We start from the raw sequence: 25040 nt of genomic DNA, 5'->3' as shown, positions 1-25040 counted from the left end.
CTTTCACTAAACATCCCCTAAAGAAATGTCATTTGCAGGACAGCGGCTTGCTGGAGAAAGAAAGAAGGGTAAGGAAATCAGGACATGGCATGGTACCAAAGCTCACCAGGAGCTAATTGCTGCTCTTATTGGAAAATGAAACCTAGAGTCAGTTGGGAAAGGTATAGGTTGTTTCATAGAACAGCTCTGGGTTTTTAATGTTTTTGTGTTGCTCTGGAGGGTGGGGAAGCCATACTAGTGCAGCAAAACTGGCCTCACTGAGCACCACCATATTTGTTCTGGTCATGATATAGTTAACAGTCAGGGTGCAAGGTGCCCAGCATTCTACACACCCATTGCCTGCAACAGCTGACTGGGACTAGCCTCCAAAGCAGCGCTCATGAACAGCACAGTTAAGAACATGTTTCACGTACAGTATACTGTTCTTTGAAAGGAGGGTTCAATTGCAACAACTGTCTTGGCTTTTATCTCCCTCCCTTCTTTCTGTCAGGATAGGAAAATGCTCTGCAATGTGCTCCTCTAGCATAGTTCTGAGGACCCTATGCAGTCCAAACTTGATATAGTCACTGGTATAGCTGATCCAGCTGATTCACAGCTCAAGGGTATCAACAGGAATGATGGTGGGTGGTGTCTACACAGGGTCCTCATTCAGATCACAGAACCTATTTGACTAGCATGAGAAATAATGTGTTATAACATGACTGGGTCCTGGTCCCCATTAATCTTTTTCTCCCCCAGATAAAACAATAAATACAGTTGAAGTTCAAAAAGCATATTTAATATAATTTTCAGGCATAGTTAGATTGTAAGCTCTTTGGGGATCTCCCCTTTTATGTGTTGCTGTAATGCGTATATGTTCACCTAGTATTCTCTTGGGCACTGTAATCCAATAACAGATACCGGTATCACTGTGCAGCAGCCATGGCTCGTTGTCTAGTTCGGAACTCAGGGCCTTATCTATGGGAGTAGTAGTAAAAGAAATTCAGTATAATATAGCCAACACTTACAGCCTGACTCAGCCCACTGAGGACCCTACTACAGGGTAAATAACCCTTCCTTATTGATTTTCTCCACACCATTCATGATTTTATAGACCTCTATAATCTCTCCTCAGTTGTTTTTATTCCATCAAGACCCAGAAAAACTGACTACCATTTTGAAGGGTAATAACATACACATTTATAATATCCTTTTTCATATTATGCCTAGTTTATAGGAATCTCATAAGTAGTTTTAATAGTAACTAGGATCACTTTATTGCATTATGTATTCAGTAACTGTTATGGATTACTGTGTGCTGAATAACTTAAATCTGAATGATGCATTATGAAAGTACTTAATATGAAGCAAATAAAATTGTAGATGCGCTCATGTACCCTTTCAGGTTAATCTGTGACAGGGTAATCTACAAAACAATTCTAAGACACTTGACAAATTTGAGTACCCGGTATATTACTTCACTTCTTACACCTATGTAAAGTTTGGATCTTTGTTTTTACAGAATTTCCCCTCATTTCAAAAACAAAAACCCTGCTGTGTAATGGCCTCTCTATCCAAATATGAATTTTAAAAGTGGGCAGAGAAGTTCCTCCTCTTTCTGAATGGATACAACGACTGTTTGAAACTTAACGCTGTACTCTGCATTCATCAATAGAAAAGCAAGCTCTATCATTTTGTAACGAACAGGAGCAGATTGGTTAAAAACCATAGTAAGGTCAGAATTTGTTACAATGTAGAATGATGTCATTAGCTCTCCATTTTCTCTTGTATAATTATGGAGTGTAAAAAGGAAAGCACTCTAGTTCTTCCACTGTTTAGACACCAAGAAGTGAGGATGAGTAGTGAAGCATATGGATCTGTATTGGCAATGTACAAGAGCTAGACTTACTGATAAGTATCCTTCTTTCTCTTAGTAATACTGTCAGAACAGATCTGCATTCTAGGGTGATAGCCTGAGTGAATCAAACTTTCTTTACAGATCTGTTGTAACCTTGCTGGTATCACAGTACTTGAAGATTGAGCACAGCCTACCATCATCAAAGTAGCTTCTACAGTGTGTTTCGGGAATGTTTGCATTATTGAGATATGCAAAGCTGCTGTCTGGGACTTTATTCACACAATTACAAAGTTGTTTCTTGACTTGGCTTCTTGACCAAATACCTGTTCAATCCTGCTATCTAACATCCCAACTATGGATCTTCACACGCTAGATGTGAAAAACATATTTTCTTTCTGAAAAGTTGGTCTCTCTGATGTAACAAGACATTAATCACTAGAAATTGCTTTATATTACTGCTGTCTTGAAGACTGATTTTTTTTTAACAACAACAAAGAGGTACTGCTTCTATGGTTAATGCATAAGATTGGAGTGAAGGAAACCTGGGTTTAGTTCCCAGCTGTACCACAGACTTCCTGTTTGACCCTGGGAAAATACTTTTCTCTTTCTCTTTTGTCTTGTGTATTTAGATTTTTAAGATCTTCAGGGCAGTGACTGTCTCTGGCTGTGTGTTTGACTCCCCAAAGTCTCGACCCCCTCCCCTGCTTCCCGCGAACATTTGATTCCCGCCGGACAGGGATTTGGAGCCCAAAAAGCCGGACATGTCCGGGAAAATCCGGACATATGGTAACCCTACTTTGGTAGTTCCTAAAGACTTTGAAGAGTGCACACCGGAGAGGCAAGGCGTGAAGTGGTGAGGCTGTAGAACTAAGTTGGGGAAGACTGCTTTGGAGCTAGGGAACAAAGACACTTACAGGGCTCCCTGCTTCCCAGTGCCCTTTGGAGTTTAAGCTCTCTGCATGATCCTCTTATTTCATTGCTGCTCCCTTTAATTAGCACGCCTGTGTACATACTGAAGTCTGTAGAACAATGCCTCCAGTCTGAACTGGGTCCAGCAAAACTTTCACTTTTTATAAAGTGAGCATGATTGATCATTATTACTGTGAACTTTAAGAAATCCACCAGGATGGCAATTTTTTCAGGAGACTCACAAGCCATGGGGCTAGAAATAAAGTGGGAAGCTGTGAAATTGGAAAGACTGATTGGGAGCTAAAGTAGGGTTACCATACGTCCGGATTTTCCCGGACATGTCCGGCTTTTGGGGGCTCAAATCCCCGTCCGGGGGGAAATCTCCCAAAGCCGGGCATGTCCGGGAAAATCGGGAGGCTCGGCCGGGGCCTCTTTGTCCGGGGTCGGGGGCATGGTGCTGGGCCGGGAGCGCGGTGCCGGGCCGGGCCCGCGGGGCCGGGAGCCGGTCCGGGGAGCCGGTCCGGGCCCGTGGGGCCGGGTCGGGGAGCCGGGCCGGGGGTGCGCCGGGCCCGCGGGGCCGGCAGCCGGGGTCGGGGTCGGTGCGCCGGGGCCGGGGCTGGGAGCCGGGGGGTCCGCCGGGCCCGCGGGGCCGGGAGCCGGGCAGGGGTCGGTGCGCCGGGCCCGCGGGGCGGGGAGCCGGGGGGTGCGCCGGGCCCGCGGGGGGTGGTCGGTCGGGGCCGGCACCCCAGGGCCCGAGCCAACCCAGGCTGGAGCCGCCGGGGGGCCAGCCTGGGCCGCGCCTCCTCCCCCCCGCCCCCCTTACCTGCTTCAGGCTTCCCGCCAATTAAATGTTCGCGGGAAGCAGGGGAGGGGGCGGAGACTTTGGGAGGGGGCGGAGTTGGGGCGGGGGCGTGGGCGGGGCTGGGGGCGGGGCCAGGGCCCCGGGGAGTGTCCTCCATTTGGAGGCACAAAATATGGTAACCCTAGCTAAAGGGCAAGGGATTTTGCAGGCCTATGTCTTGATTTTCAGTAGAGCTAAGCCATTGAAGTCAATGGGAACTGTGGGTGCCCAGTATCTTTGAAAATCAGGCTATATGAGCTCAGGAGGGTTCCTTTCTTCTCTTCTTCTCCTGGTCCCCAGTGTCATGCAGACCTCAAGCTCCACAGGGTATTTGTTTGCCTCCCACTAGTTCTTGGTGTCTTATGCACTTTCTCCTCCTGAAATGTGCATTCTCACTGGTTTGGAGAATGCCACCTCATTTAGTGGTGGTGTGTAAGCAGCTGCTGTTGAGTTTATCCAGCAACGTGCACATGTCTGTACAAACTTCAGCCTCCTTCATTCAGCATCTTGAAATGCTTATGAAAAACTTTAACAGATGCAGCATAACTTGCTGTGCCAGCTCCAGAAAGCCATGCTTGCTCCACTCACTGTTTGCGTGGAAAAGATTCTTTGAACATTTTATCCAGCATCTGTTATTTCTTCTGTTGGTTAGAATGGTGACAATTTATGCGTGAATTAAGAATTTTGGGCCAGATTAACTTGTTGTTTAAGATTTATTTATGGCTGCTTTGCTTCACCAGAGTGACTCAAAGCAATTGAAGCATACCAGTGAATCTGGCCCATTCCTAATCATTTATTTGCTTTTTTGTTTTTTGCTAGAAATGATTTTTGTTCACCAAGTTGTAATGGAGACTAAGTAAGTGTGATCCTATTTTGAATAATGACAGTATAAATAATGTCTCCAAACTCAACAGACTTTCTCTTTGTTTGCATTCAGAGTCACATCAGTTTACTTGATTAACAAAATTAAGTTTCAACTACTTTTTACTTCTGCTAGTTCTTCAGAGCCAACAGCTGATATTGAATTAGCTGGATTCTGTGTCTACTTTGTTCATCACCAACAGAACTGTTTATTTAAGTTCCAGTCAATTGCACCTGAGCAGTCCCATTGAGGGCTTAATTTAAAGACAGTGGGGTGCCACACTATTAACTGAGGGCTTCATTTGGCCTTCAGAATATCTACTATTGGTGGTGATGTGTGAAAAGGAAACACAGCTTGGCTTTCAGATCCAAAAAAAGTTTGGAAAGAGAAAGGTGTATGGAAGGCTGTTTTGCTAAACTATATGACATATGTTTTAGAGGTAGCATAGTGGAACCAAGATATAGTTTATTTTGCAGATGATAAAAGGAAAACCTTTTTACATTTATTCTTTCCACAAATGAATCTTACCTTACAATTGTGGCAAATTGTTGAGTGTCTGTGAAGAAACCTCTCAAAAGCCACAGTGTGAAATTCCTGGTTGTTTTTTTTTTCTTAAAACAAACATATCTACATTTTAATAGGTTGAAAAAATTCTTAAAATAAAGCAAAAAAAAAAAGTTTAAATGAATGTTCCCCATGAAAAAGTAGAAAGAAGTTCAGCATTTTTGTTTAAAACAAATAATTTTAAGAAATAATTCTATTCCTTAAAGTGATATTTACAGCAGACTCTTTAACTTATTGTACTTTAGAAAAATCAGCTGTTACAGTCCTGTTAAAGAGCAGCTTTCCTATGAAACCATTTTATGCTTGTCTCCTGAGTGGTCACTTATTGCACATATACATTCATTCAATAAATATGTGCCATCTAGTTGAAAATGTGTCAATATTTTACCACTTCCCCTCTTCACTTCTACCTAGTACTGTGAAACTATTTAATAATTTCCGGTATATTGTTTTGCAGGGCCGCCCAGAGGATTCAGGGGGCCTGGGGTCTTCGGCGGCGGGGGTCCTTCTGCTCCGGGTCTTCGGTGCACTTTGGCGGCAGGTCCTTCAAACGCTCCGGGTGTGTTCAGCAGCACTGAAGGACCTGCCACCGAAGACCCACTGAAAACTCTCGTGGGGGGCCCTGAAAACTGTCATGCGGGGCCCGGGGCAAATTGCCCCACTTGCCCCACCCTCTGGTCGGCCCTGTTGTTTTGTCACTTTGTATGACTTGACAGTATCTAGACATACATCCCACACTACCTCTTTTTCCCTCTTTGCAGTGGATGGGAGCAAGTCAATTACTTATCAGGATACTGTCATGTTTAATTCTTGTGGATATTTAGCATCATGCTATGTTAAGGTCTTCCATAGATGGTAGGTAGGTAATATATTGGTAAGAATCATAGACATGACTCAAATTTGAATCTGAGAGGGCCCTAATGCAGGGACTGGCACACAGTGCGTCAGGGAAATCCGCTGGTGGGCCGGGACGGTTTGTTTACCAGCAGCGTCCGCAGGTTCGGCCGATCGCAGCTCCCACTGGCCACGGTTCGCCGTTCCAGGCCAATGGGGGCTGCGGGAAGTGGCGGCCAGCACATCCCTTGGCTCTCTTAGGGCTTGTCTACATGGGGAAATTATACCAGTATAAGTTAGGATGTGAATTTAAACAGCTGTAACTCCCTATGTGGACACTCTCTTATTCTGGTATAAGAGCTTGTCTAAACAATAAGTTACTGCATGGCAAGCCAGGAATGTGAATGTACAAAGCACAAGCTTCATGCACAGTAAAATCCCATGTGGACACTGCTACAGCACAGTAAAAGTCCCAGAGTGCAGCTTGTCAGTTACTTCTTGGAAGTGTAATAAGACAAGCCTCACTTCAGGGACTTTTATTGCACTGTAGCAGTATCCACATTGTGCTGTGGGTTCACATCCTGGCTTGCTACCCAATGACTCGCTGTATAGACAAGCTCTCAGAGTATCTTTTTCCAGTGCAGCTTCTGTTGCTTAGAAAGTGGGTTAAACTAAGCTGAAAAAAGCTACTTTTATTCCAGAATAAGTGTCCACACAGAGGAGTCATACTGATATAAATATAGCAGTTTAACAATACCAGTGTAATGATAGTGGTATAACTGGATAAATTTCCTGCTGGTACTGTATGTATTTGAAGAGGAGTTCCATCTTGCTGTCTAGCCCTGATCCATTAGGAGGTGTTTCTTGGGCAGTTGTGGCCCACTGGCATTGTGGCCCACTGAAGCACACTGGAAGTTGTTGTATTAATTTAGATGGAATATATGGGCTAAAGATTTTAATATAACCCAGTCACTGCCCAACATTAAACGGGTTGAACAAGGTTTGGGGTTTGATTTACGGAGACCTTAGCCTGCTTAGTACCCTGGCAAACATAGTTTTTAATAAAGGGTTGAAAGGATTTTTAAGGATACAGAAAAGAAGGAAAAACAGTTAAAGCATTTGCAATGTAAAGAAAAAAGGCTTTTATTTTAACACCCCTTGTTCCCTTTCCCTTTAGCTGGAGAGAGTTTTAAGCAACATGCTCTACCCCAGTTTGACAGTCTCTTTGATACATCTAAGATGGTAAAAACTGCCCTTCTGGTTAGAGAAAAGAAGTTAGCTTAGATGGGTTGGAGCTGTTGCTGCTGCTGTCAAGACCAATCTTGATTAATCTCGGGTGGTATTTAGGAGTCAGCTGGAACTGGTAGGGGTGGCAGTAGAGTTGCCAACTTTCTAATTGCAGAAAACCAAACACCCTTGTCCCGCCCTTGCCCTGAGGCCCTTCCCCGAAGCCCCACCTCCTGCTCACTCCATCCCCCTCCCTCCATCGCTCTCTCCCCCACCCTCACTCACTCATTTTCATTGGGCTGGGGCAGGGGAGTTGGGTGCAGGAGGGGGTGCAGGGTGCAAGCTCCAGGAGGGAGTTTGAGTGTGGGAGGGGGTTCCAAGCTGAAGCAAGGGGTTGGAGCACAGAAGGGGGTTTGGGGTGCGGACTCCAGGCGGCACTGACCTCAGGCGACTCCCAGAAAGTGGTGACATGTCTCTCTGGCTCCCAGGTGGAGGGGTGGCCAGGGGGCTCAGCACTGCCACCGCCTGCAGGCGTTGCCCCTGCAGCTCCCATTGGCTGTGTTTCCTGGCCAATGGGAGCTGCAGAGCTGGCGCTTGGGGTGGCGCCTGCAGACAGATGCAGCACGAGGAACCGCCTGGCCACCCCTCTGCTTAGCTGCTTCCTGGGAGCCATGTGGTGCTGGGCACGGAGCCTACCTGCCTGCCCCGCTGGCACTGCGGCCAACTGGACTTTTAGTGGCCCACTCAGATGTCCTGACCAGAGCTGCCAGGGTCCCTTTTTGACTGTGCATTCTGATTGGAAACTGGATGCCTGGCAACCCTAGGTCGCAGCGTCATCTGGCTCCCTCTCTCTGATGGTCAGGACATCTCTCAAGGTCCCAGGAAATGGTTGGGGTGGCAGCCATGATGTATCCTCTCTGTTCTTCCCTATTTTCTCCCCCGAAGTCTTTCTGTAAGGACCCACAAAGGGAATGTGGAATAGCCCATCCTCTCCTTTTGTCTGTCAATTATGCCTAGTTTCCAACACACCAATTTTGATTCTTTAGTTTTTGGTTCCAATCTTCTGCTTCTATCAAGCATGATTTCAGCATAGTCCTCAGACTATATTAGTAGGCCTTTCTGTTTAAACTACTTCAGTCTGTCTCTTTTGTATCTCTTCCTATCAATGTTTGTTGCTATAGGTTATTGTGGCATCATGTGAAAGTTAACACATTTACAGTTGATCTTACAATTAGGGTAAATATGCCAACCCAATTATCACAAGTGTGTGTGGATTTAGAATTAACATGGAGGCACAGCAGATCCAGCTAGTCCTCTAAGATTTGCATATATGTCAGGGGAACCAAAAATGTTGGGGTATAAACCTAGTGCTCCTTCCATGGACCATAGGGGGGAAGAAAAGTCTTACACATGACAGAGTGATGTGGTATAAATCCAATAAAGGTCATTTATTAAGTTCTCTCTTCTAGCTGTCTCCTGCACATTTTTTCTGTGAGGGGTGGGAAAATGACCTTCAGCTGAGCCCTGTCCCTTAATGCTAGTTGGGAATTTGACTATCATTACCAAACATTGAAACGTTCATATATATTTTTAGTGGACCTATTCTTTGCAATCCAACACCTAAACATATAGCAGATTCCTCCCACCTTCATCCTTATTTCACCTGTTTTCACTGTGTTAACTCTTTTATGTATGATAATGTTTCCTACAGAGGTAGTTATTGATTACTAAAGTTACTAACAGCATGACTCCAAAATATTATTGTTACTAATCTAGCAACCCAGCGAGTCTGAGGAACTTATTCTTGGACACATTGGAGCGAGTAATGAGAATTGCTGAAGTTAAAAATGTGTATGTATTAATCTGAGATGGAAGGTTGGCTTACCTCTAACTCTATTGCACAGAAGAATAGCTGTACAAACATCAGATATCTGCTATGTTGGTGCTGGCTAGAAAAACGGAGAACAGAAGTCTTGCAGCAGCCAGTGTTATGTCTTGGCCTGTGGTGCTTTTATTAGTCAGTAGACTGAATTCATGAGATCAGACCACAAGAGGAGACTGCTCTGATTCTCTCATTCTTGTGGATAAAAAAAAGTTAAGGAAGTCCAGGTAGGTGCTTGTGACTTTTTTCAGTACACAATAGTAGGCCTATTTTTTTTTTCAGATTAACCTGAACTTTTTATACTGCATTATGGCACACTTAATTGCAGAATAGTGCTTTCTGTGGCAGTTGTTTAGGAAGGTACACTTGCTATTAAACACAAATGTGTTCCTATTTGTGCAGTCAGTCTGCAAAGGCAGTTACCCTATAATTGCACACACAAGTAGCCATTTCTACATTCAGCTGATCATTTTCTGCATGCACTTGCTGTGATTAAGCTATTTTGTCAACTGGGTTTTGGCTCTTTAAGCAAGTTCTTAAACTGCTTTTGAAAGAAACAATAGTTAAGCCCTTGCCTAAGAATTCATCACTTAACATTAGGAATCCCAGCTAATTATCATCAATCTGTACTTCCTTCTTTTGAAAGGGAAGCTTATAGAATGAGTGGTGGTGAGGCAAACTTGGCAATAACTGAGTTCTTAGGTTTATTTAAAATTTGTCAAATGGTTTTAGAACTTGGAATGGCACTTGGCACAGATGCTGCACCGGTCTTAATAACTGATCTTCCGGTGGATGATGATCAAATGCCCATGCTGGTGAGGGGCTTGTGTGTGTGTGTGTGTGTGTGGTTTTTTTTACAGCTTTTGCCATTTGATATTGTTAATCATGAGATTTTTCACATGGCTATGAACCCTCATGAGATTGCTCTTGTGTGGCTCGGCTGTTCTCTGAGAGGACCTAGAGAATACTGTTAAATGATCATCCACTGTAAATACTATTGAGGGGCAACACCTAAGAACAAAACTGTCCGTTGATACTAATACCTCTCTCTTCCTATTGTATTTTTTCTCATTTACACTTGAACACAGGGGTTGCAAAAGTCTGCCATAACTGATATGCCAATTGCTACTAAGGTGAAAAGTGAATGCAAAACTGGTTGTAAAATGCTGTTATATCAGAACAGCAGACTTTTGCAACCACTTTGCTCTAGATTGCTTGGTAAACTGGGCAAACAAACAATATGCATTTTTAATATGGCTAAAGGTATACACCCAGGCCAACATTCTTTGTTCCTTACTTACAAAATGGGGGACTGTATCCTCTGAAGCCACGACTGAAAAAGATTTGGGGTTGTGGTGGATAATCAATTTGAACATGAGCTCCCAGGGCAACACTGTCAAGAAGGCAAATACGATCCTCGGATGCATAGAGGGGAATCTTGAGTAGAAATAGAGATATTATTTTACCCTTGTATTTGTTATTAGTGCAATTTCTGCTGGAATACTGTGCTTCCCCCTTCTTTGTGTCTATAGTCGCTTATGCCCCCTCCCCACAATTACATATACCGCCACCAAGCTCTGAAGGCAGACCAGAGAGCAGCAGCGGCTGCTGGCTGGGCGCCCAGCTCTGAAGGCTGTGCTGCATAGGGTTGCCAATTTTCTAATTGCACAAAACAAACACCCTTGCCCTGCCCCTTCCTTGAGGCTCTGCCCCTGCCCTGCTCCTTCCTGGAGGCCTCGCCCCCTTGCTCAGTCCCTCCCTTCTCCCTCTGTTGCTCACTCTCCCCCACCCTCACTCACTTGCTCAGTTTCAACAGGCTGGGGCAAGGGGTTGGCATGTGGGAGGGGGTGAGGGCTCTGGCTGGGGGTGCCAACTCCGGGGTGGGGCCAGAAATGAGGGGTTCAGGGTGCTGGAGGAGTCTTGGGTTCCAGGGGGGTGAGGGCCTGGCTGAGGGCATGGGCTCTGGGGTGGGGCCAAGGATGAGGGGTTTGGGGTGCAGGAGGGGCCTCCGGGCTGGGGTAGAGGGTTGGGGCATGGGAGGTGGTGAGGGGTGTGGGTTCTGGGCTACGTTTACCTCGGGTGGCTCCCTGGAAGTGGCAACATGTCCCTCGGCTCCAAGGTGGAGGCATCGCCAGGCAGCTCTGTGCGGTGCGCACTGCCTCCGCCCACCAGGGCCTGCTCCAGGCACCAGCCCACCAAGCTTGTGCTTGGGGCGGCACCTGGAGTGTGGCGGCGTGGCGCTCCGGCTCCCGCCACTGGGAAGAGCGGAGCCGCAGTGGGCTCACCACCCTCCCCGCCGCGTTCTGGCCGCCGGGGAGAGCGGAGCCCCGGCCGGGCTCTCCGCCCTCCTCCTGGGGCTCCGGCCGCCAGCGGAGCTGTGGCAGGCTTGCCGCCCTCCCCACGGCACTCCGGCTGGTTGGGGAGAGCGGCCCGCGGCTGGGCTCGGCGCTCTCCCCTGCCGCGCTCCGGAGGGGGAGGGGGCTGTGCGCGGCGGGAGGCTTTTTTGCCTTGGGCTGCAAAAAAGCCAGAGCCGGCCCTGCCACCCACAGGCACAGCCCCCGCAGCTCCCATTGTCCAAGTGACATGTCTCCGCTTCCAGGGAGTTGCGCAAAGCCATGGCAGGCAGGCAGCCTGCCTGCCTTAGCCCCACTGTGCTGCTGACTGGACTTTTAACGGCCTGATCAGTGGTGCTACTGAGAACTACCAGGGTCCCTTTTCGACACCTGACAACTCTAGCACCACCAGCAACAGCGCAGAAGTAAGGGTGACAATGTGAAAAGTGAAATTTGTCAATATAACTTTTCACAGCAGATTTAGCATGCACCTCATTGCCTCCCTTACTTCTGTGCTGCTGCTGCCATCCCATGGCTGACAGCTGGAGCCCTGGTGCCTCCTCCTGGTGAGGAATTGGTGTGGGGGGAGAGCCTGAGAGTGGGGCTCTGCTGTCAGCTCCAGGGCAACAGGGATCCAGCAGTCCCCTTTATCCCATCTCCCGAATGTGCATGGCCAAGCTCCAACTGCCTGGGACTGATGGCCAGATTCTTTTTAAAAAACAAACAACAAAAAGTCAACCCCCCCCCCACCCCATATAGCTTGTGCCTCCCTTGACACATTCCCACACGTCTCTTGGGAGGCTCACCCCATAGTTTGAGAACCACTGCCTTATAGTGATAGACTCAAGGAGCTCAGTCGATTTAGCTTAAGAAAGAGAAGGTTAAGAGGGACTTGATTACAGTCTTATAAGTACCTAGATGCAGAACAAATATTTGATGGGCTCTTCAATCTAGCAGAGAAAGGTATAACATGATCCAATGGCTGTAAATTGAAGTTAGACAAAATGACAGGAAATAAGCTGTAAAATTTTAAATAGAATTGGAACAGTTTACCAAGGGTCATGGTGGATTCTCTGGCAATTAATTACTGGTAATTTTAAAATCAAGATTAAAGCATCTCTTTGAAAAACCTCCAGAAGTTATTCTGGGGAAGTTCTATGGCCGGTTAAGCAGCAGGTCAGACTAGATGATTGCAATGGTCCCTCCTGGCCTTTGAATCTATGAATCTATTAAATTCATCTTATTTCTTTTGGGCATCCTATGGAATGAGAGCAAATGTTTATCTGTAAAAGTGCACATGTAAGTATTACATATATCATTACCCACTGATGAATGGAGAGTTAAAGCAGAAATTTGTTATAGTTCGACTCTTTAATCTTATTGCAGAAAATATTTACAGGGTTTTTTTTTTGTTTTTTTGGGGTTTTTTTTTTGATGAACATTACTAGATGGTTAATATATCAGATGCTGGCTCCTGGTAGTTAGGCCTAATGATTGGAGTGGAAGTCTAAGCCGGATGCAGGGTTGGGACTGGGCTGAGGGCAGCACTGAAACCAGGATCTGGGGACAGGCCGGGGTCAGAACCAAGATCAGTCTGTAGACAAGCCAAATCAATACTGTAGCTGGAGTCCAGGTGTAGATTGAAGCCAGGTGGTCAGAATCTGAGGGTCCAGGGAGTTGGGAGGCAGGGAAAGAGCATGTCTGTAATTGGGCTGGAGCAAGGTCAGAGTAGGACAAGCCTGGAGCAGGAACCAGATCATGAGCAGACTGGGAGTCTTGAGAGCCTGATATGCTGTGAGGCAGTAGGAAGGTTCCTGGCTTCATAGTGGTGATGCACAGACTGACTTGCAGCTCTGCTGAAGTTGAGGAGATGCTGAGCTTAGGGGTCATTTGATCCAGGCTCTGCTTGGGGATAGGCTTCTGCCACATGGCTAAAGTCTGAGTCACTGGAGGTGTAACACATGCTTGCTTGGTGTGGTGCTCTGTCTCCTTCTAGTGGCACTTAGCCTAGCTAGAGATTGAGTCTGCTACAGCCTTTAGCTAGCAGCCCTGGGGCTTTTAACTCATGCAGTAGCAGCTCATACACTATTCTGGAGGTCCCAGCTTCAATCCCACCCACAGGCGCCAACTTTTTTCTGTGCCGGTGGGTGCTCATGCCCCCCGCTCCACCTGACTCCGCCCCTCCCTGCCCCTATAGGACCCCTCCCCAAATCCCTGCCCTGGCCCCACCTCCTCCCCCAAGCGCCCGCATTCCCCTTTCTACCCCCTCCCTCCCAGGCTTGTTGCATGAAACAGCTGTTTTGCGGTGCAAGCGCTGGGAGGGAGTAGGGAGAAGCAGGATGTGGCGGCACGCTCAGGGGAGGAAGCGGAGGTGAGCTGGGGCGGGGAGCTGCTGGTGGGTGCAGAGTACCCACCAATTTTTCCCCGCAGGTGCTCCAGCCCCAGAGCACCCACAGAGTCAGCGCCTATGATCCCACCCACCAGCAGAGTTACACAGGCTCTGTTAGAAGGGTAAGTCCCTCAAGATTTTCTAAAGTGAGGCACCTTAAAAAATACACTACTCACTTTTTGCATGCCCACCTTGAAATATCATTCCGAATGTGACATTTCAGAAAATGCCAAGTATTCACCCTCTAAAAATAGAGCTCCTTTAAGGTGTTTCAGTTTAGGCACCCAAAATCATTTATCACTTTTGAAAATCTGGAGCTATAAATGCAAAAAGAGTTTGTCCCAAGTAAAGAAGATTATATTTCTGCTTTTTTGTCATGCAAAGTTTAAAGTGCTCTAACTTCTGGTCATAATTTCAATCTTGGTTCAGGGCTTTTAACATCCCTGAAAAGAAGTCCCTTCTTCAATATTAAAAATACTGCAATCTTATCTACTTTTGAAAACTACAGACCTACTAGCATGAGCAAACTTCACTTTCCTCTTGATATGTACAATGCATGAAGTGTGCAGCTGGTGCTCCAAGGGGACATTAAGAGCATATCATATGCTTTAAAATGCCTGCTTTATTCATTTATTTATGGATGTAAATGACTTATTTTTATAGCAGTGTTTATTAATTTAAAGTGAAGATGTACATGTTGTGCTGTACTAGCTCTGACAGTTCTTTCTGAATCCCTACAGAAGTTATTGCATATTTCATTACTTAAGCCACTCCACTTCTCTTCTGTTCAATGTTCCTCCATCAGTCTGAGAATTCATGATGTCTCTGGTGTATTAACTTGAATACAGGAATCTTTTTCTCTAAAGGGGGTCTTCTCCACCTTTTCTTGCTGATCACAAATATGGGCCCAACTCCAGAACTGGTGTAAAGTAGCCCCATTGAAATCAATGGAGCCAGGCCAAGTTACACCAGCTGAGGATCTGACTCGCGATTTTTCCTGTTCACCACAGTTTCATCTTTAATAAGTACAAACAAATCCATCAGTTAACCCCCTTCCAACCAAAATCCATTGTAAGTTTGGATAATTAAATAAACAATACCACCTAGATGATGAGGTAGGGTTACCATTCGTCCGGATTTACCCGGACATGTCCTCCTTTTCGTGCTAAAAATAGCGTCCGGGGGGAATTTGTAAATAACTCACAATGTCCGGGATTTCCCCCCTCCCCCCCCCCCCCGGCAGAGCAGAGCGAGCGGCTGGGAGGGCTGCAGAAAAGTCCCGGGCTGGATTCCGGAGCAGCTTCCTCCTCCCTGCATTCTGAGCCGGCAGCTCCTCCTCCTGCAGCCCAGTCCGGCAGCACTGTGCAGGGCCAGGGACCGGGTTTTGTTGTGCTGGGGAGCTCAGCCATGTGTCCGGCTGGCACAGAGCCCAACACCCTGTTCTGAGCAGCAGGGTAAGGGGGCCAGGGAGGTTCTGGAGGGGGCAGTCAAGAAACGGGGGGGGGGCTTTTTGGGGGGAGTGGAGAAAGTTTTGGGCAGTCAGGGTACAGGTAGGGGGTAGGGTCCTGGGGGGCAGTTGGGGGGGGTCTTAGGAGGGGGCAGTTAGGGGACAAGGAACAGGGAGTCTTAGGTAGGGGGTGGGGTTCTGGAGGGCAGTTAGGAGCAGGTTTCCCAGGAGGGGGCAGTCAGGGGACAAGGAGCCGGGGGGGGGGGGGGTAGGGGGCTGGGAGTTCTGGGGGGGAGCTGTCAGGGGGCAGGAGTGGGGAGAGGGATCGGAGCAGTCAGGGGACAGGGAGCAGAGGGGTTTAGATGGGTTGGGAGTTCTGGGGGGAGCTGTCAGGGGGCAGGAGTGGGGAGAGGGATCGGAGCAGTCAGGGGACAGGGAGCAGAGGGGTTTAGATGGGTTGGGAGTTCTGGGGGGGGGGCTGTCAGGGGGTGGGGAGTGGTTGGATGGGGCGTGGGAGTCCCAGGGGTCTGTCTGGGGGTGTGGGTGTGGGTAAGGGTTGGGGCAGTCAGGGGACAAGAGGCAAGGAGGCTTAGATAGGGAGTGGAGTCCTGGGGGGCAGTTAGGGGCAGGGGTCCCAGGAGGGGGCAGTCAGGGGACAAGGAACGGGGGGAGGGTTGGGGGTTCTGGGGGGGCGGGAAGTGGGAGGGGCTAGGGCGGGGCTCCTCCCGTCCTCTTTTTTGCTTGTTGAAATATGGTAACCCTATGATGAGGAGAAGGTAAAGATACCTTTTTCCCCTCCCTCTCATTTGCCAAAACGCTTCCTTGTGCATGCTTCTGAACCCTTACCCCTTTCCGACCCTTGTCACCCTTCCCACTGAGTTTTGTTTTTCACTTTGACATTCTGGATATGCTGTCTCTATGTGACCTTTGCAGCTCCGGCTTATCTCTGCTCCATAGCAGCAGACAAGCTAATTTGTTTGTTTCCATTTTCAGTTGCTTAGGCTGTTATAATGTTCTAGATTTGATAGTCAAAAGCCTGAATTTTACTGAATTCAAAATGAGCAATGGACAGTGTTTGTAGGGATTCTAAATAGTAGCACTGATTAAAATGTTGTTTGTTCAGTGCCTTCATTGTTTAAGTATCAATCTTTTATAAGGTATTTAAAATAAACTGCAGTTCTTGGTAAAATGCAAATTCATTTTTGTTTTTAAATATAAATGCAAATTTCTTCTTTCCACTTACCTAAGAGGGCAACTTAACATGTGATTGTTACCTACAAGCCTTCCATCACCTGTTGTCTTTGTCTACGCAGGAATGTTGCACCGATGTAACTTAGTGTGAATTTGAACTGATATCGTTAAACTGATATACATGCCTATGTGGACACTGATTTCAAGTTTGAGTGGCTTTTTGTCAGCTTAGCTGAAGTCCATTTGGAACAGGTTTTAAGTCAAACTAAAATAAGCTGCTCCTACATAGATGTAAGGCCATATTCACACTGCAAACTTATGTTGACCTAAGTTATGTTGGCAAACAGCACAGTTAGTAAATCACTTGTGCATGTGCATACTTGGCTCCTTGTGTTGGTGGTGTGTGTACTCACCAGGATCACTTGCATGATGCAGAGCGCAGTGCATCATGGGTAGGTATCCCACAGTGCAACTCACCACTATCCAACGCAGTCTCTTTTGGGAAGCTTCTTTGCAATGCCTGACAGGGCCAAAACAAGTGTCACAAGGATGACTTGGGAGCATGGGGTCCGTTTCCCTTAATAAAGTGATCTCCATCCCATAATTTCATCTGCATCCCATAATTTTCACTCCTTTTTAAAATCCCACAAACCCACGCACCCCCCCTTGCTGTTCGCCATCTGTGACAGAAGCACGGAGCCTGTATAGCTCAGCACGGTTGTCATGAACATTGCAAGCACAGAGTGCATGGTCCTGCAGTACTGGCAGAGGCACAAGAGGAGCTGCAGGGAACATGAGGATTCCTTGGAGGCCATTTTGCTACGGGGCATAGAAAGAAACTATTCGTGGCTGTTGTTGTTCACGGAACAGCTGGAGATGGTGGAGCACTGGTTCTGGGCCTGAGAAACAAGCAGTGTCTGGTGGGATCACGGCATCATGCACGTTTGGAAGGATGAGCAGTATCTGCAGAAGTTTCGGATGCACAAGGCCACATTCCTGAATCTGTAGCAAACTCGTCCAGGCCCTCCAGTGCAGGGACAGCAAATGAGAGCTGCACTGGCAGTGGAGAAGTGGCAATTGGACTGTGGAAACTTGCAATGCCAGATTGCTACCAGTCAGTCAGGAATCATTTTGGAGTTGAGAAATCCACTGTGGGGGGCCATTGTCGTGCAAGTGTGCAGAGACATTAATTGCCTCGTGCTGTGCAGGACTGTGACCCTCAGCAATGTGCAGAACGTAGTGGATGGATTTGCAACAGTGGGGTTCCCAACCTATGGTGGGGTGATAAATGGCACAGGGGTAAGGGGGTAATGGGGCTGAGGCTGGGGCCATAGCTGGGGGTGGGAATGGAGCCTCGGCTGGGGCCCCCAGGCATGGGATGGGTGGCCGGGGGCCATGGAGCTGGGCGGCGCTCCTTCCCTGCCCCTTCCCTGGAGGCTAGCCTGGGTCCCAGCTGCGCTCCCTGTGAACGTTCCTCTGCACCCCCGTAAGGGACCTCGAACATTAGTGGCAGCACACTCTCTCCTGTTCTCTTCCTGTAGCACATACAAACTTCGTCTTCAGACGACTGAAATATTTTAATCTAACACAAGTTATTGGGCTCAACATAGGGTGAAGTGTAATGATCTGCTATACAGAAAGTCAAATTGGTCTAACTGTCCCCTCTGGCTTTAAACTATATACAATATGAGACCAAATAGGTAGCAACATAACAGTGAGTGGGTAACCTGAGTCGCACTTTTAATAAAAGTAATACAAAAAATGTTCCCATTGTCCAGTGATACAATTCAAGGAAGGTATAGATTTTTAAAACCTGTGAGAATTATGTCCTCTTTAATTCAAATTACATAAAATTTAACTGCAAGATAATTTGTGAGCCCAAGTAAAGGTAAAACATAACCTTTAATCTCTTAAGAATGTTTTCAACAGTTTAATGGTATATTCTGCCCTCTACTATTTCTGCTCATCCAAATACTTAACCTGCTTTTTGGCCATATTCGTCAATTTTATAATAATGGTAATGGCGGCCGGGGGTGGGGGGGCTGTCCTTTTTATTGTTGGGTACTGAGCTATTAGTCTTGTAAAAAGCCAAGATGCCACTACTATAGAAAGTCTTTTTTAAATCATATTGATGTACTTTTCATATAATACGGTACTCAGAAATTATTTTTGGCTGGTTGCATCACCAGGAAAAAAAATGCTCAGATATAAACATGCAGAAGTGAACTGCTGATCATCTTTTAAGATCAGTCATCTTAGACCAAAGAAGTGGAAAAGAAGTCACAAGCTCAACCTGTTCAAAGCAACTACAGTTTTTGAGATGACAAGAAAAAAGGTCTTACATAGAGGTCAATAGGACTTTTGTGATCAGACAGCCATAATTTGGAAGGATACAATTCACCAGTTGAACCTTTTTCTCATAGACTACTCAATTTATGGTAACCTCTTTTTACTGTTCAAAGGTAGTAAAGTCTGTCATTGCAAAATACTTACATGTTTCTCAACTTTTAACCATGATATTACTGGGTAATGGGGCAGATCATTAGTTTCAAAGGAGGCAGGCTGATTTTCTAAGAAGTCATCTGATTTATGGCACCACTACTTATGGTTTCTTACTTTCCAACTTATGTAAGTGTAAAAATTCTTGTAGCTCACATAGTGGTGAGATCAATTGACTTTCAAGACACCAATGTGATATAAGACATCACGACACATCTGTTACTTCAGTTTACTCAATGGGCATTGCACACAACAGATCACGATACCGTGTATCATATTATGAAATAACTTGGAAGTTATGCTTTTGGGATTGGCCACTTTACCACATGCTAAAAAACATCCCTATACTTGATTAGTCACTAGACTGCATTAATTAGTAAATAACTGGAAATGTATCCCTGCCAGGTATGGAAAGGAGGGACATAATTAGGACAAGGTGCCCATTCCTTTTGAAATGTTTTTCTGATTTCTGCTGTGGACTACCATTACATACCTGATGCCTTGAAGTTTTGAAATATATATACTTTACAACCTTAATGTTCTTTTAATGTAGTTTTGTGTAATTTTACAGATTTTGCCGTTTGTTTTGTTCCTAAATTTTTAATTCTATCACATGGTATTATATTGACACTCACATGGTTCATCAGCAGGGCAGGAACCTTTAGATCCCTCATATAGACTTTTGCCACTAGAGCTAACAGAGTAATTGATAGCAGTAGTAGGTTGCCATCCTCTGTGGACCAGCACTGGAGGGGGGATAGGACACAGTTTGCCAGTGGGTTTCACAGATATTTGCTGATAGCAGAAGAATGATGACTCAGGATTCCTGGGTTCCATTTCAGGCTCTAGGGGCACAAATAGTTCTGCCCATTCCACCTCCCCTCCCTCCCACAAACTTGACCCCTTTTGTCCCATTCCCTCCAGTCCTGTCACTTCCCCACCTGTGGCAGCTCCTCCAGTCTGATTCTCCTTACTTAGGGTACGTCTACACTACCCGCCGGATTGGCGGGTAGTGATCAATCTATCGGGGATCGACTTATCCTGTCTAGTGTAGACGCGATAAATCGATCCCCGATCGATCTGCCGTCAACTCCTGTACTGCTCCGCGGCGAGAGGTGGAAGCAGAGTCGATGGGGGAGCGGCAGCAGTCGATCCCACGCCGTGAGGATGCAAGGTAAGTCGACCTAAGATACGTCGACTTCAGATACGCTATTCTCGTAGCTGAAGTTGCGTATCTTAGGTTGATTTCCGCCCCCCCCTCCAGTGTAGACCAGGCCTTAGACAGTCCCTGTGCTTCCTCCCTCACAAACTCCTAGCTCCTTGTTACCAGTTTCCTTGCCCAGTCCCAGTACCCCCCACTCTCAGTTCTTCATCCTATCTGCCTCTCTCTCACACTCTCTCTCACATTCACTCTCTCACACACTCTTTCTGTCTGTGCCCACATTTCCTGGCTACTAGCATTGTAGGAGTATAGGCCCACATTAGACCTAGATGAATTATGATTTTAAACTGAGTTTGGATGTTAATATGAGTGATAGGCCCAAAGCATGTGACCAAAAAGAATGAGATCATTAGAAAGGGGGATTGTTTGTTTTAAACTTGTGATGAACCTGGAAATACCAGTGTTATCTCATTTTAGGTTTGGGTTTAAGAAACAGAAATAAAGAATGGTTAATTGGGCACCAGGTGCAATAAATAATTGGTTTGTTTAATGTGTAGTGAGATAGTTTAAGAGAAATATGGCCAAATAAGATCAGTGACTGGGCCTCTCTTCAAGATTTCCTTATCTTGTCTTGACTTGGCAGAGGGCATGGTTCAACCCTGGCTGCTTCATCTGGCCTTAGCTAAGGTCTGACAACAAACAGGTGATGTCATTGTTAGTTACAGTGTAGAAGAAAGCAAGATTTCCTAGGTGGTCTTTGTCAGAGCTCTTCCTTACCCCTCTGGAGAATGCCATGATACCTCCTGTTGGTTAGTAAGATACCTCCTGGCCATGATCCTGTTGTTAATATTCTGGCCAGTACGTATAAATATATTGCTATTGGGTATAGAATATAGGTATATATGCTCATGTTTGTACATTGTGTGTAATTATCACCAAGAGGCCTTTGAATTAATAAGGGAATGCTTGTGTGGAAACTGAGTCATGGTAAATCTTAAACTTATTAGGAAAATAAATTTCCAACAGATTTTCAGTTGCCATCCTGGGTTCCTCTTCCATCTCTGCCTGGCTCCTTGTCCTAGTCCCTTTGTCCAGCCAATCCCAGTTCTACTACTAATAGATCTGTCTCCCCTCCCCCTCATATTGTTTTCCCCCCACCCTATTGGTACTCAGACTCCTTGCCCAGACTGTCCCAGTCCCCACCCCTCCAGCTACTCATCCAAGCTCAGTCTCCACTACACCTTCTGACTCCCAGTTGTCTCCTCCACCAATTTTGCCCTGTGCCTGCCAGTCTCCTTGCCCAGTCAGTCCCTGGTCTCCCCTGTGGCTCCCAGAGCCAGTTTCCTTTTTCACCCAGTCCCACCCTCCTGGTCTGGTTCTTGTCCCCTTCTGCATTTGAATTAGGCAGCTTCCTCCTCCATGCTACTTGGGTGCAACAAGAGCGTTTTGAGACACAGAAGAGTCTCCCTGCTCTCGGTTCAGGAGTGTAGCCCAGCTCCAGCATGGCTCTCAGCAGCCAGGAACTGGAGTAATCCTTGGAGAACTTAGCTGCTAAAATCTAATATCTCTACTGAGCATGTGTGAATTGAGACTTTTCCAAAAGCTTATAACTTGCCCAAATTTGAGCAGATTTCCATGGGGTCAGGAAAAGGCAAATCCTTGACACAAAAACCATGCGTCTGCCAAATTTCAAGTTCCTGTTCCAAAGCATGGGGGCACTAGAGTTTTCAAAGAAAAGGTCACCAGAATTTTTTAACATGGGCAAAACAGTATATTTTCCCCTAGCCTTGTTCATGGAAATGACTGAACCATTGTGGCAGAAATTAACCAAAACAATTCAGCCTGAGACACTTGCCCTGGATGGAAAATTAAATGGTCTTATAATGGGAAATGTCAGTCACCCTTAATAAATAGATGGTGTTACCAGCCCTGCCCATAATATTGTTGTGTGACCTCTTACTACTGTAAAAGGATAGAGGCAGCTCCCCTCTGGCTACAGGTGCTGCTGCCCAAGCCCTTCTCTCCCCCAGCCAGGAAGCATATCCTCTGATCTTCCTGTCGGGTTACTTCCTAATTCTAGAGTTGTCCTCATCTGGGAGGAGCTATGTTCTTTAGGGCCTCACTGGATGTGCCCCCCACACAATTAGCCAGCCCTGGGACCCCGTTACGATGTTCTGCTAGAAGAGAAATCACATATTCTTTATTTTTCTCCTACCTGCCCCCATCCACAACACGGATATCTGTGAAAAGTTCTCTTTTGTTTTTAAGAATTCATCTGTTCCTGGTCTTTTTCTTCACTCTCTAACTTAATGAATAATACTATGTTTGGAATATCACAATGTAATTTGTTGCCATAAAAATGACTATGATATCACAAATGAAGAGCTGTGATTTCAAGCAAAAGATAAGCAATAGCAACAGAGAACAAAAGTGTCTCTCTTTCAAAGACTGAAAATATGGAGGGTGTGTGTGTGTGTGTGTGTGTGTGTGTGTGTGTGTGTGTGTGTGTGTGTGTGTGTGTGTGTGTATAATTGATTACAAATGATTTATAAAATATAAATGGACATGATTTGTCATCTCCTGGCTGATCAATAATACCTTATTGCTTGTCCTTTTGGTGACACTCTTAATAGCCAAAAGACACTAAACTGCATCCATTAATGTTTATATATGAGGACCATTGTTTCATAGCTGCATGACCAATTTGGCATTCAGAAATGACTTTTGGATATACAGTACTGCTGAAACAATGACTTCAGTATTCAAAGTAGCATTAAGTGATCAAATTTGTTTCACCTGCAAAATAAGTCAGTCATATAAAGATTTGCTATCAAGAAAAACAGTCAAGTTAGAAATGGATTAGCTATTTAAGCAAGACGCAATTAAGGCTAAATTGGAGGTTCTTCTATAGTTCATCAACCCACATGCAAGAGCTATGAATTGGAGAGTGGGTGATCAAATTAGTACTGATTTCATCATCTTTAGCTTAAACATCTAAAATCTAACTCTTTCATAATCTGGCTGGTTTTTATAACTTTTCCAGCCCATAATCATGTTGAGTGCCTCAATTGTTGGAATTGCTAACCGCCTTACTTTCTGAAACTCAGGGCCTGTGCAGGGTGTACCATTGGTGCCCAAAAATCAGTCTCTTTTAATGCTCTTAGCCTTCATTTTTATTCGAATGAATAGTTCTTCTAGACTGGCTTTTTTAACATCTGAAGGTATATGTTGTCCACTCCAAGTTACACTTGTCTTATACCAGTGAAACTCCAGTGAGTAGAATCAAACTGGAGTAAATCTATTCAAGAATCAGGCTCAAATATTTTGGATTCTTTTTTCTTAAAGATGAAGTACAAATTAATTATGATTCTGTTATCCAATGGTTGGTAAAAGTTAGAAATCTAAATAAAAACAAAGGACTAACCAGAATGGCAGAAAATTGTAGCACTAAAAATCATATATCAGATATTTTTCTATTTTGTTCATATAAAATTCTAACAAATTGTTAATGTATATGTAATCATAGAAATGAAGCACTGGAAGGCACTTCAAGAGGTCATCTAATCCAGCCCCCTGTCCTGAGGCAAGATGATTAAGTCTACCTAACCATCCCTGACAAGTGTTTGTGTCATCTGTTTTTAAAAACCTCCAATGATGGGAATTCTACAACCACTGGCAACTTATTCTAATGTTTAATGTTATAGTTAGTTTTTTCCCTAATATCTAACCTAATCTCCTTTGCTGCAGATTTAGCCTATTACTTCTTATTGTACCTTCAGTGGACATGGAAAACAATTGATCACCATCATCTTTATAACAGCCCTGAACATGTTATCGGGTCTCCCCTCAGTCATCTTTTCTCAGGGCTAAACATACCCTTTTGCATTCTTTGTTTATTTTGGGGAGCAGGGGCATAGGTGCTGACTTTTATTTTTACCGGAGGGTGCTCCACACCCCAACGCCCTGCCCCCACTCTGCACCCTCCCCTGAGGCTCCGCCCTCACTCCACTCCCTACGCAAGGCCCCCACCCACATGCCGCTCGCTGTTCTCCGACCTCCCCCAAGCTCCTCCTGCAGCCGCCGAACAGTTGTTCTGGCAAGGCCCCACCGAACAGCTGTAGCTGATGGGTGCTGAGCACCCACTTTTTTTTGTTTGTTTTTTTGTTTTTTGTTTTTTTTTTGGTGGATGCTCCAGCCCTGGAGCACCCATGGAGTCGGCGCCTATGGACAGCGGGGCTAAGTTTAGAATTTGTTAGGTGCATCTGACTCTCACAATCCCTCTCTCTAAACTGCCTTGTAACACTTCCCTGTTTGCTAGCTCCTCTGGTTGCTTAAGAGCTGACTCTTTAATCACATGTTCTACCTGATTTAGCCTCACCCTTTTGTCAAGGAATCTTAAAGGCATTAAGAATCAAAGGATAGCAGGCTAGATCCTTGTTAGGAAGCTATCAGCCTAGCCTAGCCTAGCAGGCCAGGTAGGTCAGCGCACAGCCCCCCAAACACACCACACTATACATTTGACAGGCAAGCAAGCACACAACAAACTCCTCACCCCAACGATCACTTAGTCGCTCATCCTTAACCTGAAGAACTCCCTTACAAAACTCCTGTTTGCTGCGCCTGTTCACAAGTATGCTCTCCATTGTTCCACTCCATTGTTGCATGTCTGAATTCATTATGATTCAAGATTGTCAAATAACAGGGTCCATTAAATAAATGGAATTATTTAATCAAAGATTTTCAATCAGACATTAGTACATCACTATACAGAAAGAATAGATATATTACTACCCTTTGATGTGGCGGTGTGGTGGTGGTGGTGATTATGATGATAAAGAGCTGTGTGTGTGTGTGTGTGCGCGTGTGCACATACATATAGGGTTTTCAAACAAAGAAAATTTCTTTCCCACAAAAAACATGTTTTGATGTCATTTCTATACATTCTCAGTTTACCTGATTTATATGTGAAGGCATGATTATCTACAACTGAGAGGAATAACAAGATATATTTCAGTGGGTCTTTCTTCCCCCATAATTATTATTTTCTACCTGCTGTAATAATT

The 25040-nt window shown here is 45.6% G+C and overlaps 1 protein-coding gene across 22 annotated transcripts in view; it reads left to right on the top strand.

The window, feature by feature from the left end:
* The window catches only part of HS3ST5 (heparan sulfate-glucosamine 3-sulfotransferase 5), a 263407-nt gene that overhangs the window by 30900 nt on the left and 207467 nt on the right, over positions 1-25040 (top strand). For 5 of the 22 annotated variants that reach the window (XM_065588347.1, XM_065588332.1, XM_065588344.1 and 2 more), the window contains exon 3: positions 2467-2690. The exons of 11 other annotated variants lie outside the window; for them this stretch is intronic. The gene's annotated coding sequence lies outside the window, so the exon portion shown is untranslated. Of the gene's footprint in view, positions 1-1978; positions 2336-2466; positions 2691-25040 lie in introns of those variants that run through there. 6 more of the 22 variants (XM_065588348.1, XM_065588337.1, XM_065588346.1 and 3 more) reach the window with 3 other exon arrangements.

The sequence above is a fragment of the Chrysemys picta genome, chromosome 3 (assembly GCF_011386835.1).
Source record: "Chrysemys picta bellii isolate R12L10 chromosome 3, ASM1138683v2, whole genome shotgun sequence".
Classification (NCBI taxonomy): domain Eukaryota; kingdom Metazoa; phylum Chordata; order Testudines; family Emydidae; genus Chrysemys; species Chrysemys picta.
Note: the sequence above shows the minus strand (reverse complement) of the source record. Positions and strands in the feature narration are given on the sequence as shown.